The 14,671-nt window shown below is 43.0% G+C and overlaps 1 long non-coding RNA gene across 2 annotated transcripts in view; it reads right to left on the bottom strand.

The window, feature by feature from the left end:
• LOC131274110 (uncharacterized) overlaps positions 1-14,241 on the bottom strand; it is a 50,250-nt gene extending 36,009 nt beyond the window's left edge. Inside the window, exons 1-2 of one of the 2 annotated variants that reach the window (XR_011646219.1) lie at positions 13,999-14,241; positions 9,153-9,347 (exon numbers count right to left, since the gene is read on the bottom strand). This is a non-coding gene — a long non-coding RNA (uncharacterized lncRNA). The remainder of the gene's footprint in view (positions 1-9,152; positions 9,348-13,998) is intronic. The other variant, XR_009181316.2, reaches the window with a different exon arrangement.
• Between the last annotated feature and the right edge of the window lie 430 nt (positions 14,242-14,671).

Genomic DNA, 14,671 nt, shown 5'->3' with positions numbered 1-14,671 from the left:
ATAATGATATACAAAGAAACAAGGCAGCAAAATGAGGACTATGTAATTAGCATCATTCTCGATGGTGAAAGACTGTGAGTTCTGCCAATAACATCAAGGCCCAATCCATGGTGCTGCTTTTGCCACTGCTATTCCTCACTGTCCAGGATGTCCTAGCCAGAGTAATTAGGCAAGAAAAAGTTCCAGGAGGTAAAGGCCTCCAAACTGGAAAGGAAGAACAAAAGTGTCTCTATTTAGAAAGGACAGGATTGATATATAAAAATTCCTCTAGTATTCACAAAATACTGTTACAGCTAATAATGCCAGAAAGTTGCACAAAAGCCTGTTGTATTTCTATAACATTGAAGCAAACAATCTGAAAAGAAAGTTAATAAAGCAATTTCTTTTACAAGAGCATCAGAAAGAATAATATACTTAGGAAGAAATTTAACCAAGGAAGTGCAAGTTTTGTTACCTGAAAACTCCAAACCATTGATGAGACACATTCAATGAGGGGGATCTGGGAAGCCATTTTAGGAATTAACATGAATGAAAACTTATGAATGAAGCTTTTGACTCACTACAGACAGGGCAAGAGTTTTTCCATGGCCACCAGAGCTTCCCAGGACTGTCCTGCAGAATGAAGTATTTGTCCACATGGGACAGGGCACCAGGCCTCAGGGCCCACAGGGAGGCCTTCTCCACTGGGTCTGAGGTTCAGTTGGGTCAAAATGATGGCTCAGTTGTCCTAAATGGTATTGCAGGGACAGATGCTGGACATGGTATGTCCTGCCATAACCCACTGAATGGACTGGGGAGGGTGTAAACTACAGTGTAAACCATTATCCACATGGTGCAGCAGTGCTCCAAACTGTATTCACCAAATGCAGTGACTGTGCCACAGTGATGAAAGAGGTTGTTGAGGTGGGAGGAGTGGGGTGAGGGGAGATGTGGGCATAGGGGAACCTCATATTTTTTTATGTAACTTTTTTATGATCTAAGTATCTTCAAAAAATAGTTAAAAATGGATGGGGTTGGGGAGTGGGGTATATGGGAACCTCATGTTTTTTAATGTAATGTTTTGTGTGGTCTCTTAACTTTAAAATAAGATAATTTTTAAAAAAAAGATCCTCTGGCACCTCTCCTGGCAGCCAGGGTGCAGGAGAGGAACTGTTTGAGCTCACTGTTCAGCTGTGTACAAGTGCCCCCTTCAGGCTATCAACAGAATCACAGAAATTAAATTTTTATAAATTTGCTATAAATTTGGAAGTTCAAAGGAAATGGAGCTAACCATCCAGTGCCTTGATTAGACTGCATGGAGATAACAAGAAGCAAAGTACTAGGTAAGTATACAAAAATCAATAGATTTCTCTTTCTCTGCAGTGAACAATGAAATAAAAAACAAACAAATGCATTTATACTTGTAAAACCACATAATAAATTCCTTTGCTCAAACCTAAGAAAATAAGTACGTATTTTTCTCTCATAACCTATAAAAACTTGCAAGTAGTAAAAAGTTAAATAAATGGAGAATTATTCCTGTTTCATGGTGGGTAGAGTCAATATTTTTAAGATCTTACACAAAATCATAGAAAAATATTTTGTGTATATTTTTGAACTTTTTCTGCTCCCAGAAGAGCATGCAAAATGCTTAAGAAAACAAAACTGAGCAGTCCATACTGCCTGGTTCCAATTCTTATTATAAATCTACAATAATTAATAGAGTTTGACTTTGGTACACAGAAAAATGGGGGAAAAATAGAGCCCATATGTAGACCCATTAAAATATACTCAAGTGAACATAATCCTTTCAAAATATGGAAATGGAACAACTGGATGGCCATATCGAAAATAAAGAAAGACATAAACTTTACACCTTACACATAGATTCATCTAAAGTAGTTTATATGTTAATGTCTAAGAAGCAAAATGATAAAAAAAAAAAAAAGTGTGGTTCCAACAGAAAAATGACCTTGTGTTTGCTGATGAGTTTTTAAATGCAACATCTAAAGAAAGAGTCACAAAAAGAAAAAAATGGTAATGGGACTTTATTTGAAAAATTAAAAGTTCTACTATGTGGAAGACACTGTTGATTGAATGAAAAGACCTCAATCCTGCACTGGGAGAAAGTTTTGTAAGACACATATATTTTGTACCAAAATATACAAAAGGCCTATAGAGCTCAATAAAAAGAAAACAAACCACACAACTAAGAAATTGGAAAATGACTGAACAGACCCCTCACCAAATTAGGTATATAATTGGCAAATAAGCACACATAAAGACACTTAACATCATTTGTCATTATTGAAAAGTAACTTAAAACAAAAATGAGAGACACTACCCACCCACTGGAATGGCTAACATCCAAAGAACAGACAATCCAACTGCTAGCGATGATGTGGGACAACAGGAACTCTCCTTCCTTGCTGGAGGGAATGCAAATGGCACAGCCCCTTTGGAAGACATTTTAGCATGGCTTACTTAGGTAAACACATCTCAGCATGTGACTCATTAATCACACTCCTAGGCATGTACCCATTTGTTGACAACTAATGTCAACATAAGAAAAACCAGCACTGATATATTTATAACAATTTTTAGTTACAAAGCCACAAGCTAGGAGAAACCAAGATGTCCTTCACTAAGTGAATGGATAACCAAACTGTGGTACAACTATGCCAATATAGTTACTCAGCAGTAAAAAGGAAAGTGTTATCCTGCCACAGAAGGGCATGGATGCATCACAAATTCATATTAAGAGAAAGAAGCTGCTCAGTTAGGGCTACGTAATGCATGATAAGGTCACATCTGCTTTGTTGATGGGGTACAGTGTTAGGGACCTCTTTGCATACAACTAAACAATTTCCTCCAAAAGTTGGCAAATGAAAAAATTCAGGTATTTGCTGAACTGTCATTTTGTCTTCCTTTAAGATCTGAATTGCACTGGGGAAAAGAGATGATATTAAGTACTCAAATCTCCGCACCATAAAATGAGTTGGGCACTGGTCCATCTGCTAGAGAGGTAAATAGACAGTTGAACAAACAGAAATATTCTTGTCATCTTGTCTCTTACATTACTGCAAGATAAAGAAATACAAAACACACCGCGGCAACTAGTTTGAGTTTCTTCAAGTTTCCAGAATAAGAAAAATTCCAGGACTCTTGCTGGGCCTTTCTTAGTTGAGACATGCGGGTCCATAGTTCAACATCCTGTATTTTAGTTATAGTACCAGAAATTAGATGAATTTGGTAGGAGGTCTTTTTCTTAATGAGGGTCTGTCACCTTGATGGAGCACCATAACCTGCCAAAATGTTTCCATCATTCCAAATAGGAATGCTGTCAATTTTAAGCCTTTACTTATCATTCCATATGCACACCGCAGGAATGAATACATTCTGATGCTATGAGATTATTTATTGTATATTTTTCAAAAAAGTGACACTACAATAATTGTCCTTTGTGTCTGGTTTATTTCACTTAACAGGATGTCTTCCAAGTTCATCCATATTGTCATGTATATCATGAATTCATTCCTTTGTACAGCTGAATAATATTCCATTGTATGTCTGTACTGTTATACATTTTATTTCTCCATTCATCTATTGAGGGAAACATGTTGCTTCCATCATTTGGCAATTGTGAATAGTGCTGCTATGAACATTGGTGTCCAAATATCTTTTTGAGATGCTGCTTTCAGTCCTTTGGGGTATATACCTAGTAGTCCAGTTGCTGGATCATATGATAATTCTATATTTTGCTTTCAGAGGAGCCATCCATCTGTCATCCATGGTGGCTACACCACTTTGCATTGCTACCAGCAGTGAATGAGGGTTCCTTTTCTTCCATGTCCCTCCAGCACTTGTACTTCTCATGGGCTTTAATAAAATAAGAGGTGGCCAATTCAGCTGTAAGGACACTCCCACTGTGGAGGCTCCCTTCTGACAGCAGCCTGGGGAAGCAAGTGCTGAGAGGGCAGGGCCACATGGGGAAGGAAACTCAGTCATCAGTCACCTCCAGGAGAGACCCCCATCCAGGAAGACTTGTATTAGAGGGGGACCAATGTCTCCACAGAAAATCCGTTAAATTTTCAGACAGTGCCAGTCCCAAGAGATTTCTCCCAAGATCCTATGACTGTCATGCAGGTAAATTTGGTGAGACACTGCAGAAGTCCAGTGCCCATGCTTGCCTTGAGGAAAGGGGAACCCATGGGGAGGAGGTTTCCTGTGATGCCTGCGACAGGATCCTGCTTCCCAAGGGCAGAAAGAAACACTTAGGAGAATAAACCCACCAGGTTGTGGGTACAGGCGCCCTCTATTGGCATGACGCCCACCACTGTGCCCTGACATGCTCCTGTGCAGGGGAGGGGTGATGTCAGGGCACTGCTTGATCCTCTGGGCTTGCTGTAGGTCCAGGTGGGGCTCAGAGAGGCCAGAGCACAGGGGCTGGTCTCCTTTGCCTGACATCAGCCACATCCCTTTCATTAATGCACAGGACAATTAGCACTTTCTAGCAAAGCTAGAGAGACCTGTTATATAGAGCCTTGCTTGTCTCCCCCATAACAGGCCAATGACAGTCTTCCCTAGTGACATCAGGACAGCTTCCCTGAAGACCCCAATACAGCCTCCTCTGGCTCTCCTTTCAGAGCTAAGCTCCTTAGAAACAGTCCCATGCAGTACCTCTCCAGACCTGTTCATCTCTATTTCAGCCCTCTGTTTTTGAACTTGCTGAATCCTATCCAACCAGTTGTTCCAGTGGAACAACTCTCCTATGGGTATTCCAATTACATTCAAATTCTCACATGCAAAGTCCACTTTTTTTTTTATCATTCTTGTACTTTCCTTCCTGATTTTCAGCAGTTTTACACATTTGATTATGTTCTTCCCCTTCTGCTATCTTGGCTTCACCATATTTCCCTTTTGGGGCTCCATGCTAATTTTCTTTCATACATCCCAGTGTCCTCTTCCTCTGTTAACTGTTTACATGTTGATGTTCCACAAGATTCAATCTTCTTCTCACTTTCCTTCTCATTCACCATAGTCTATTTAAGTGACCACATCCAAACCTATTGTTTCAAGCAGGATGCCAAGGATGCTTAACTTTTCATATCTAGCCCAGATCTTGTTCCTGAGTCCCACATGTGAATTTCTCACTTGTCTTTCATAGATCCCTCAAACTAAGGCTGTTACCCCACAGTTCTACACCATTTTCTTTTTCAGTATGAATGTCACCACCCTCTGCCCAATTCTCTAAGCCAGAAACTGGACAATTTCCTTTATATTTCCCACTCTATCATTCTTACATACAATTAGTCTGAAGATGTGTCAATACTACTTCCTAAATATATCTTCTCAATTCCATACCACCTTCCCATTTCTCACTGTAGCCTTAGTCCAGTATTTCATCACTGATAGGTTGGATTATTGTCACAAGCTTCCAAATATTTTTTCTGCTTCTGGTCCAGCCTCCTTCAAATTTATCTTCTACACTGTGGCTATGACATGTATAAAATTCAAAATATTTCTTACCTAAAACCATTCAATTATTTATATAGTTTGCATAATAAAATTCAAATCCTTCCAGCATTTTAGAGCAGAAATCTCCAAACTGGCCACGATCCACATCTATGACTCATCTGTGAACCACCCAACAGAATTATCTTACACTAAAGGTCAGCATATTCTAAACAGTGTTCCAAGGAGCACTTCTTCCAGATATGAATAAAATTCTGGTCTAATAAGTTTGTGAACATGGGGAAATGGACTTAAACACAGTGATGGGCAGAGAGTGTAAACTACAACGTAAACTATAATACACATTAGTGGCAATGCTCCAAAATGTGTTGATCAATTTTAACAAACATATCACACCAATGGAGGATGTTGTTAATGTGGGAAAATGTGGAAAGGGTTGGGAGTGGTACATATTGGAATCCTCTCTATATTTGTTGTAACATTTATGTAGTCTAAGTAAATTTTTATTTTAAATTTAAAAGTATATTTTAAAAAATAAACACAGTAATGGGCATTGGGGATATCTAAATAAGGAACAGAGAAGATAAAGTTTGAGTACTGAACTCCTGTTTTTCACTCAATAGCTACTAACATCTGAAGGCATTTAGTTTGGTAAATGTTACTGAAAGCATTTGGGAAAACTTAAATTTCCAACAATATGCTCTACTCTCCTACTTCTTCACCTCTGCCTGGTGAGCCATCCATCCATCCATTCATTCATTCATTTGCTCATACACTCCAAAACAATCATTGGAAATCAACTAGTATATGCTTTACATTCAGGGGGAGAACACGCTCTTGGTGAGCCAGACTTTGTAAACATATGATTAAAACAGTCAGGATAAGTGCTCTGAATATTGGAGCATAGTGTAAGGACCTGAGTTTGGCAGATCAATCGACAGCAAGCTTTCCCCCTCCTCCTTGACAGGGATATCTCTCAGATAGGTGTGAATTTTTTATTTTTTTTATTTTTTACTTTAGGTATTAAATTGAATCTTAGGTGTTAAATGAGCATATATTTACAGGTGTCATATCTTTCCCTTAGGTTGATCCTTCTATTGTTATGAAATCTCCCTCTCTGTTTGTAGAGGTATAGGTAAAGTATATGTACATGTCATGAAAGTTAAGGTGGTATCAAATGAAATATGATTTTATATATTCAGGATGTTGCATTTTAACCCCAAGGAAAACACAGGAAAAGGAAATGACAATATATTCATATAGGAAAAGGAAGGCAATCAGTGTGGTACAATTCAAACATCCAATACATATAATAGTAGGAGAAAAGGGCTGTTTAAAATGAATTGTTACATTAGGAAAAACTTTCTGGATAGAGTTAAGAAATTCATAATAATAATAATTTGTAAGAGTGGCAGAGTAAACTAGGCTGAAGGGACAGAAGTGATTGTGAGATTATTCTAGATAGATATTTTTCATTATGTTAATGTACCTAATCAAGAAAAGTGATATATTTTCATAAAATGCAGATTTCTGGTTCTCCACACTAAATAAAAATATCTGGGTATAAGGTTTAGAAAATAGTATTTTAAATATGTTTCCTACACGATTTTCAAGTACAATAAAGATCGACACTTTCTGTTGGGAGACTGTAATGAATTCAATAATTGAAAGGTTCAGAATCCCTGACATAAATCATATATGTTGGCTTCTTCATTTTCCACTGACCACTAAAATGTTACATACCTGCACCACAGCTTAACCTCCTGCCAAAATGTCTTTTTCAAGTGATACTTTATAATTATACTTTTGTTTTTTATTTACCAAGAAAGGGTTCTTATTTGCTAAAAAAAAATTATCTTTATTATTGTTCTTTTTTCTCATTGTCTCTAATAACAGTTATATGTTATTTATTTATTTATTTTTTTTAAAGATTTTATTTATTTATTTAATTTCTCCCCCTCCCCTGGTTGTCTGTTCTTGGTGTCTATTTGCTGCGTCTTGTTTCTTTGTCCGCTTCTGTTGTCATCAGCGGCACGGAAGTGTGGGCGGCGCCATTCCTGGGCAGGCTGCTCTTTCTTTTCACGCTGGGCGGCTTTTCCTCACGGGTGCACTCCTTGCGCGTGGGGCTCCCCCACGTGGGGGACACCCTTGCGTGGCACGGCACTCCTTGCGCGCATCAGCACTGCACGTGGGCCAGCTCCACACAGGTCAAGGAGGCCCGGGGTTTGAACCGCGGACCTCCCATATGGTAGACGGACGCCCTAACCACTGGGCCAAAGTCCGTCTCCCTATATGTTATTTAATTACCCCTGTAAAAGCTACCAATTTCAGCATTCTTGTATCAGGAAAACTTTTTCTTAAGAATGGTATTGCGATGGCTTGCTTGGTCGGTAGAGGTGGGGTCTGGCTGCGGACGAGGGGTCGGTCCAGCTCTGGACGAGGGGTCGGTCCCGCTTGGGAGGAGGGGTCGGTCCCACCTGGGACGAGGGGTCGGTCCCACCTGGGACGAGGGGTCGGTCCCACCTGGGACGAGGGATCGGTCTCACAAGGGGTTGCGCGGCTCGGCCGACGGGGTCGCCCGGCGAAGCCGGCGACGAAGGGGTTGCCCGGAGAAGCAGGCGACGAAGGGGTCGCCCGGAGAAGCAGGCGACGAACTGGGGACAAGGGAGGCCAGGCCCTTGTCGGGGGCCCTCAGGACTGGAGGGCGCACGGCAGAAGAACTACCACGGAGACAAGGTAAACAGGCAAGTCCACTTTACTGAGGGAGAGGCAACAGTTTTATAGGGGCTGGGGAAGGCTGATTGGTCGAAGCCACGCCCTGTTCTGATTGGTTGCCAGCGAAAGGTCAGTGGGCGGTACTGGACGGGGGAGGGGTGGTGGTTAGGGATTGGCTGTCGCTGTTGCTGGGGGAAGGGGCAGGGTTTAGGGATTGGTGGCTGCTGTTGCTGGGGTGGAGGGCAGACTGGATTTTTCCGCCCACGCCTGGCTGTTGCTGCTGTCGGGGGGGGGGGGGGGGGGGGGGGGGGGGAGGGAAAAGGGCAGACTGGATTTTTCTGCCCACACCTGGCTGTTGCTGCTGTCGGGGGAGGGGAAAAGGGTAGACTGGATTTCTCCGCCCACACCTGGCTGTTGCTGCTGTCGGGGGAGGGGAAAAGGGCAGACTGGAATTTTCTGCCCTGCGCCTGCGCAGGGAGAAAGAAGAAGGGTGCTGCCCCACAGGCATCGTGTGGCGCCATCCGGGAGGAGGGGCGGCCGTGGAAGCATGGCTGCCGGGAAGGGGAGACCCGAGGGCACTCTGTGCCCATGCCGAGCTCCCTTCAGGGGTGGCGGTGAGTCCGACCAGCCACCCTATTATGGGGGCAGCGGCTTGGCCTGCCGCGGCCACTCCCCCGCCAGGCCAGCAAACCACACTTCAGCCCGAGGGGTGACCGCATGGTATGCTTTCTTCTCTGTGAAAAACAAATATGTAATCGTGTTTTGGCCTGAGAAATTATTTAACAAAAAATGATAAAAGCAGGGCTGCCCTGATGGGAGGGGCTGAGGGTCAGAACTGTGTACTCTGTTTCCTCCATGACTCCTGCATTAATTTCCTTGCTGCTGTAATGGATTCATATAATGGGTTGGCTTACCAACAGGGATTTACAGACTCAAGGTTTCAGAGGCTAGAAGGCTTGCTTCCTCCCAGAGTCAGTACTTACATCTCACCAGCAATCTTGGTGCTCCTTGGCTTTTCTGTCATGTGCTGATGCATATGGCTGCATCTTCTCCTTTCTCTTCTGCGTTCTGTTGACTTCCAGCTTTTGGCTGCTCCCACAACTTCCTTTCCACATCCAATTTCCTTTGCTTATAAGGACTTCAGCCACACTGGATGATGGCCCATATATTCAAAGGTCCTATTTACAAAAGTGTTCACATTCACAGACCATACCTTTTGTGGGGGACATTATGCAATCCCAAATACCAATTATAACCTCTGACCACTCATCTTTCCAATTGGACACATAAAGCAATTCAAAAAATCATTAATCACTTTAGAAATCAGTATTTCAAATGTCCACAATTCTTGCTTTGCCCTGAACACTAAGAAATTCAGTCAAATTTAATACAGTATTGTATTAACTCTCTGTGTGAGAATGTTTACTTTTGCCTTCTTTATGGCTTTAACTTCCTAGCGCTTTAGTTTCAAGAGAATTTCTTAATTATTTCTATAAATATGTATTTGGTTCCTATTCTAAAAAACCATTATGGAAAGATGGGGGTAGAAATAGTCCAAATACATATGCATTATTATTATCTTTATTAAAATCTTGTGAACTCAAATGGCCTTCATTACTTTATAATGATTCTTCCTGGAAGATGGCAGACTAGCAAGACAGAGGACTCTCTTCTCTTCCAGAAAAATAGCTAGAGGACAGGCAGAAAAGGACTGGAAAAAAATCCTTTAGGGTTCAGGACCCCAGGGGAAGGCTGGACACCACCCAGCAGAGAGAGGGGCAATGGAAAAGAACCATGGTAGCAAAACTATGAGTACATGCTGCAGCTGCCAGTACCCACCCCCACCATATAGACGCTTTGAATTCTCAGGCCTCAGGGCCACTGGCTACAAAGGGGGACCCACCTCCCAGAAGTGAGGAGAGAACAACACAGCCTAAGGCTGGCTACTTTTGACCCACAACTTTGTTCTGCTGTGCCCTTGAGTTCCTGCAGGCTGGGTGGGGCCCTGCTATTGTTTGTGTGGGAGCCAGCAGGGGACTAAAGAGATCCAGAACTAAGGAGATCTGATCCTCTCAATTGCGCTCTCTATTGACCAGGACTGACTGAATTAGGAGGCTCTTAGCCTCCAGGCAAGATCCTCTATCACAGTGATCTGGTCTGGTGGATGCAAACACACTCTGACCAGGCTTTGAACTGAAGGGATGACAAAGAGTGCCATCTGCTGGTGGACCAAGGAAAAGCATGTGGGGAACACAGACATAAATAAGCAAGAGAGGCATTTTCTGGTCTTTACAGTCTCCCTCCCCAAGGCCCTAGGAAGCAGGTCTGCAACACATTACTCTGCTCAGGGCCCAGATCTGAGCAACTAACAGGGACAATCCTAAAGACCCAGAACAAGTTGAACCAAGAATCAAGGACACCAGTAACACACAGCCTCCTGCCACTAAATCCCTATGAAAGGAAAGTGAGCATCTGAGTAAACTCACCATCCAAATCAGATGCCTAGACATCAGCAAAAGTAACAAGTCACTCTGAGAAAAGAGAAGAAATGACCTAAGAAAAGGAATATATCAAAGTCTCCAGAAGAGACGCGGGATTTCAGACAACTAACCAAGGAGATGCACACAAACTTCCAAAATCAAATTAATGAATTGAAAGATGATATGGATAAAAAGATAAAAGATATCAAGAAGACACCAAGTAAACACAAAGAAGAATTTGAAAATCTGAATAGAAAAGTAACAGAACTCATGGGAATGAAAGGCACAATAGTGGGATAAAAAACAAATTAGAGGAGAGCAGTTGTAGCTCAAGTGGTTGAGGATCTACTTCCCATGTACAAGGTCCCAGGTTTGATCCCTGGCACCTTCTAAAAACAAACAAATGAAAAAATGAACTCTCACTGTGGAGCAGATGTAGCTCAAGTGTTGGGTACCTGCTTACACTGCACAAGGTCCTGGGTTGAATTGCCAGGACCTCCTAAATAGGAAACAAACAAACAAACAAAAAACAACAAAAAACATTAAAGGCATACAACAGCAAGTTTGAATGGACAGAAGAAACAAAAAGTGATGCAGAAGACAGAACAGCAGAAATGGAAGAGAGAAGAGAACAGAAAGAGAAAAGAATGTGAAAAATTGAGCGAGGGCTCAGGGAGTTGAGTGATAATAGAAAACACAACACATGCATGTCATGTCAGTTCCAGAAGGGGAAGAGAAGGGAAAAGGGGCAGAAAGAGTATCTGAGGTAATACGAGCTGAAAATTTCCCAACCCTCATGAACGTAATGACCTTGCATGTCCAGGAAGCACAGTGTACCCCAATCAGAATAAATGTGAATAGACCTACTCCAATAGGTCTATTCATATTCATAGTAGGTCTAATAGGACTACTCCAACTGTCAAATGTCAAAGATAAAGAGAAAATTCTGACAGCAGCAATGGAGAAGCAAACTATCATATACAATGGATGCCCAGAAAGATTTATTGTGGATTTCTCATCAGAACTTGGAGAAGAGAAGACAATGGCATGATATAATTAGGATACTAAAAGAGAAAAACTGCCAGCTGAGAAATCTTTATCCAGCAAAATTGGCCTTCAAATATGAAGGTGAGTTTAAAATGCAAAGAAAACAGAAATTAAGAGAATTCATAAAAATGATTCCATTTTACAGGAAATAGTAAAGGAAGCCTTACAACCTGACAGAAAAAGACAGGAGACAGAGGTTTGGAAAAGATTACAGAAGAAAGAATAGCAGAAAGGATAAACAAAAGAGCAAAAATACAGACAGAAATAAGACAGGACATATGAAAACCAAAGAATAAAGTGATAGAAGTAAATAATGCATTTACCGTAATATCATTGAATGTGAATGTATTAAACTCCCCAATCAAACGATATAGGCTGGGAAGCAGACATGGCTCAACTGCTAGGGAATCCATCTACCACATGGAGCGCCCTCGGCTCAATCCCCATGGCCTCCTGGCCTGTGTGGTAAGCTGGCCCACATGCACTGCTGCTGTACTCAAGGAGTGCCCTGCCATGCAGGGGTGGGTGCCCCCCCACGTGCAAGGAGTGCGCCCCACTAGGAGAGGCGCCCCATGTGAAAAAAAAGTACAGCTCGCCCAGGAGTGGCACTGCACACGGAGAGCTGACACAGCAAGAGGATGCAACAAAAAAAGAGACAATTTCCCAGTGCCACCAGATAATGCAAGCAGATGCAGAAGAATGCACATGGATGCAGAGAGCAGACAATGGAGGAGGAAGGGGATAGAAATAAAATAAATCTTAAAAAAAAAAAAAATAGGCTGACACAATGGATGGAAAAACACGAGCCATCCATGTGCTGCCTACAAGACACTCACCTTTGATCCAGGGATGAAAACTGCCTGAAAGTGAAATCTTTGAAAAAGATACTCCATGCAAACAGTGAACAAAAAAGATCATGTCCTCTACACCAGTAAAAGAAAAAACTTGCAAACTTTGATGAATGATTCTGCAGTTCTTTGGGATTTGAGGGTTCTATGACAAAGGAAATGAGGCCACTGCCTCTTGTGGTTTAGAAAAGTCTGACAGAAGAGAGAAAAGAGGGAGGAGGAAGAGGAGGAGGGGGAGGAGGAACGGGAGGGAGGAGGGGAGAAATGGGACATATGGAATGGCAGGGAAGGTTCATGTGGTCAGAGAGGACCCTGCAAAGGCACTAACAGAACAGGGGAAGCTTAAGTGAGCTAGGAGAAAAACCCTCTGACCAGGTTCTGTACTAGAGCAGAAAAGAAAAATGCTTTAATTGGTTCTAATAATGAAGACTAGCAAGAGACTTGCTCAATTGCAAAATTTCTTTTTCCTCCTAATTCACTCTTGAGTAGGTCTGTGTTGATAATACTTGTTTAACTTAATACCCTAGCTTTTAGCCATTTTTAGAACTAGAGAAACCTATTCCTTGAACAGGAACCAGTCAGGATTTTTGTGGCTCCTTTCCAATGTAGGCACACCTTCTCCTTTTGGATGGCATGGAACCCTACCATCAGCAGGTGACAACTCAGAACTATGCAAGTGAGATATATAGTAGAAAGTGTTCCTTTCAAGCACCAAAGAGCATTATGATTATGAGAGTTTCTTTTTCCTCCACTTCACAGTATCTATATATTTTTTGTTAGGTGAAAGTGACATAACATAAAATTAACAATTTTAACAGTACATTCTGTGGCATTTAGTACATTCACTACGTTGTGCATCAAACTTATCTAATTTCAGAACATTTTTATCCACTCTGAAGGAAATCTCATAGACCCAAAAGGAGTTACTCCACCTTCCCCACTCCCCTCAACCTCTGCCAACCATTAATCCTCATTCTGTCTGTCTTTATTTGCATAGTATGGTGGGGGCAGGGGTTGCAGGAACCTCATATTTTTTAATGTAACATTTTTTGTCATCAAGGTAGCTTTAAAAAAAAAGGCAATTAAATAAAACTTTTAAAAAAGTTTCCATTTATATGATAGTTTTTTGACATTACAGGAATAATGTGTTTGGAGTGATTACACAAGTCCTAAAAGATCAATTACTGACAGTTTGTCCCAAGTACTGGTCTAAAATATTCCAAGTGCTGATTCAGTTATAACCATAGCATTTCATAGATTTTAATTTCCCTTTAAGATTTTCCGCTTTAAAATTCCTATGTATCTTGTGAAACTACAACAATTTTGCCTATTTTAACTATTTTTATCATCTTGGGTCCTAGAATCATGACCTGTTAGCTGAAAAGGAGCCAGTAACCATCTGTTTACAATGAGACTCCCCGCTCCGCTCCCCCCCCTCCCCGCCCCCAGCGCACCTCCTGCTGCCCTTTATTGCGCTGCACCCTGAGCCTCAGTCTTCTGTGATGCAGAAAAACCTTAACTCTCCGGGGGGGGGGGGGGGCGGCAGCTCTTCCCGGAGGCGTCCCCACTACTGGCCAGGGGGTAGCCGCGTGGCCGCCACAGTCTCCGGCGGGAGATGCTCCGCCTGGAGGACGCAGGTAGGGGTCTCCGAAGTCTAGGGAGATCGGAGCGGCAGGAGCCCCGAGTACGAGCGGGTCCGCCTGGGGCCGCGGCGGGGGTGGGGCTCCAGGCAAGGGCGTGGCGGGCGCTCAGCCCCGCTGCTGGCCGCGCAGCCGCCTTCCCCACCGCTCAGCCCCGCCCCTGGCCGCGCAGCCGCTTTCCCCACCGCTCAGCCCCGCCCCTGGCCGCGCAGCCGCTTTCCCCACCGCTCAGCCCCGCCCCTGGCCGCGCAGCCGCTTTCCCCACCGCTCAGCCCCGCTGCTGGCCGCGCAGCCGCCTTCCCCACCGCTCAGCCCCGCCCCTGCCCGCTCAGCCCGCCCCCTGAGGCCCTGTTAGCTGAAAAGGAGCCAGTAACCATCTGTTTACAATGAGACTCCCCCCCCCTCCCCACCCCCAGCGCACCTCCTGCTGCCCTTTATTGCGCTGCACCCTGAGCCTCAGTCTTCTGTGATGCCGAAGAACCTTAAC

Source organism: Dasypus novemcinctus, chromosome 17 (genome assembly GCF_030445035.2).
Source record: "Dasypus novemcinctus isolate mDasNov1 chromosome 17, mDasNov1.1.hap2, whole genome shotgun sequence".
NCBI classification, from domain to species: domain Eukaryota; kingdom Metazoa; phylum Chordata; class Mammalia; order Cingulata; family Dasypodidae; genus Dasypus; species Dasypus novemcinctus.
This window is presented reverse-complemented; position numbering and strand designations above follow the sequence as displayed.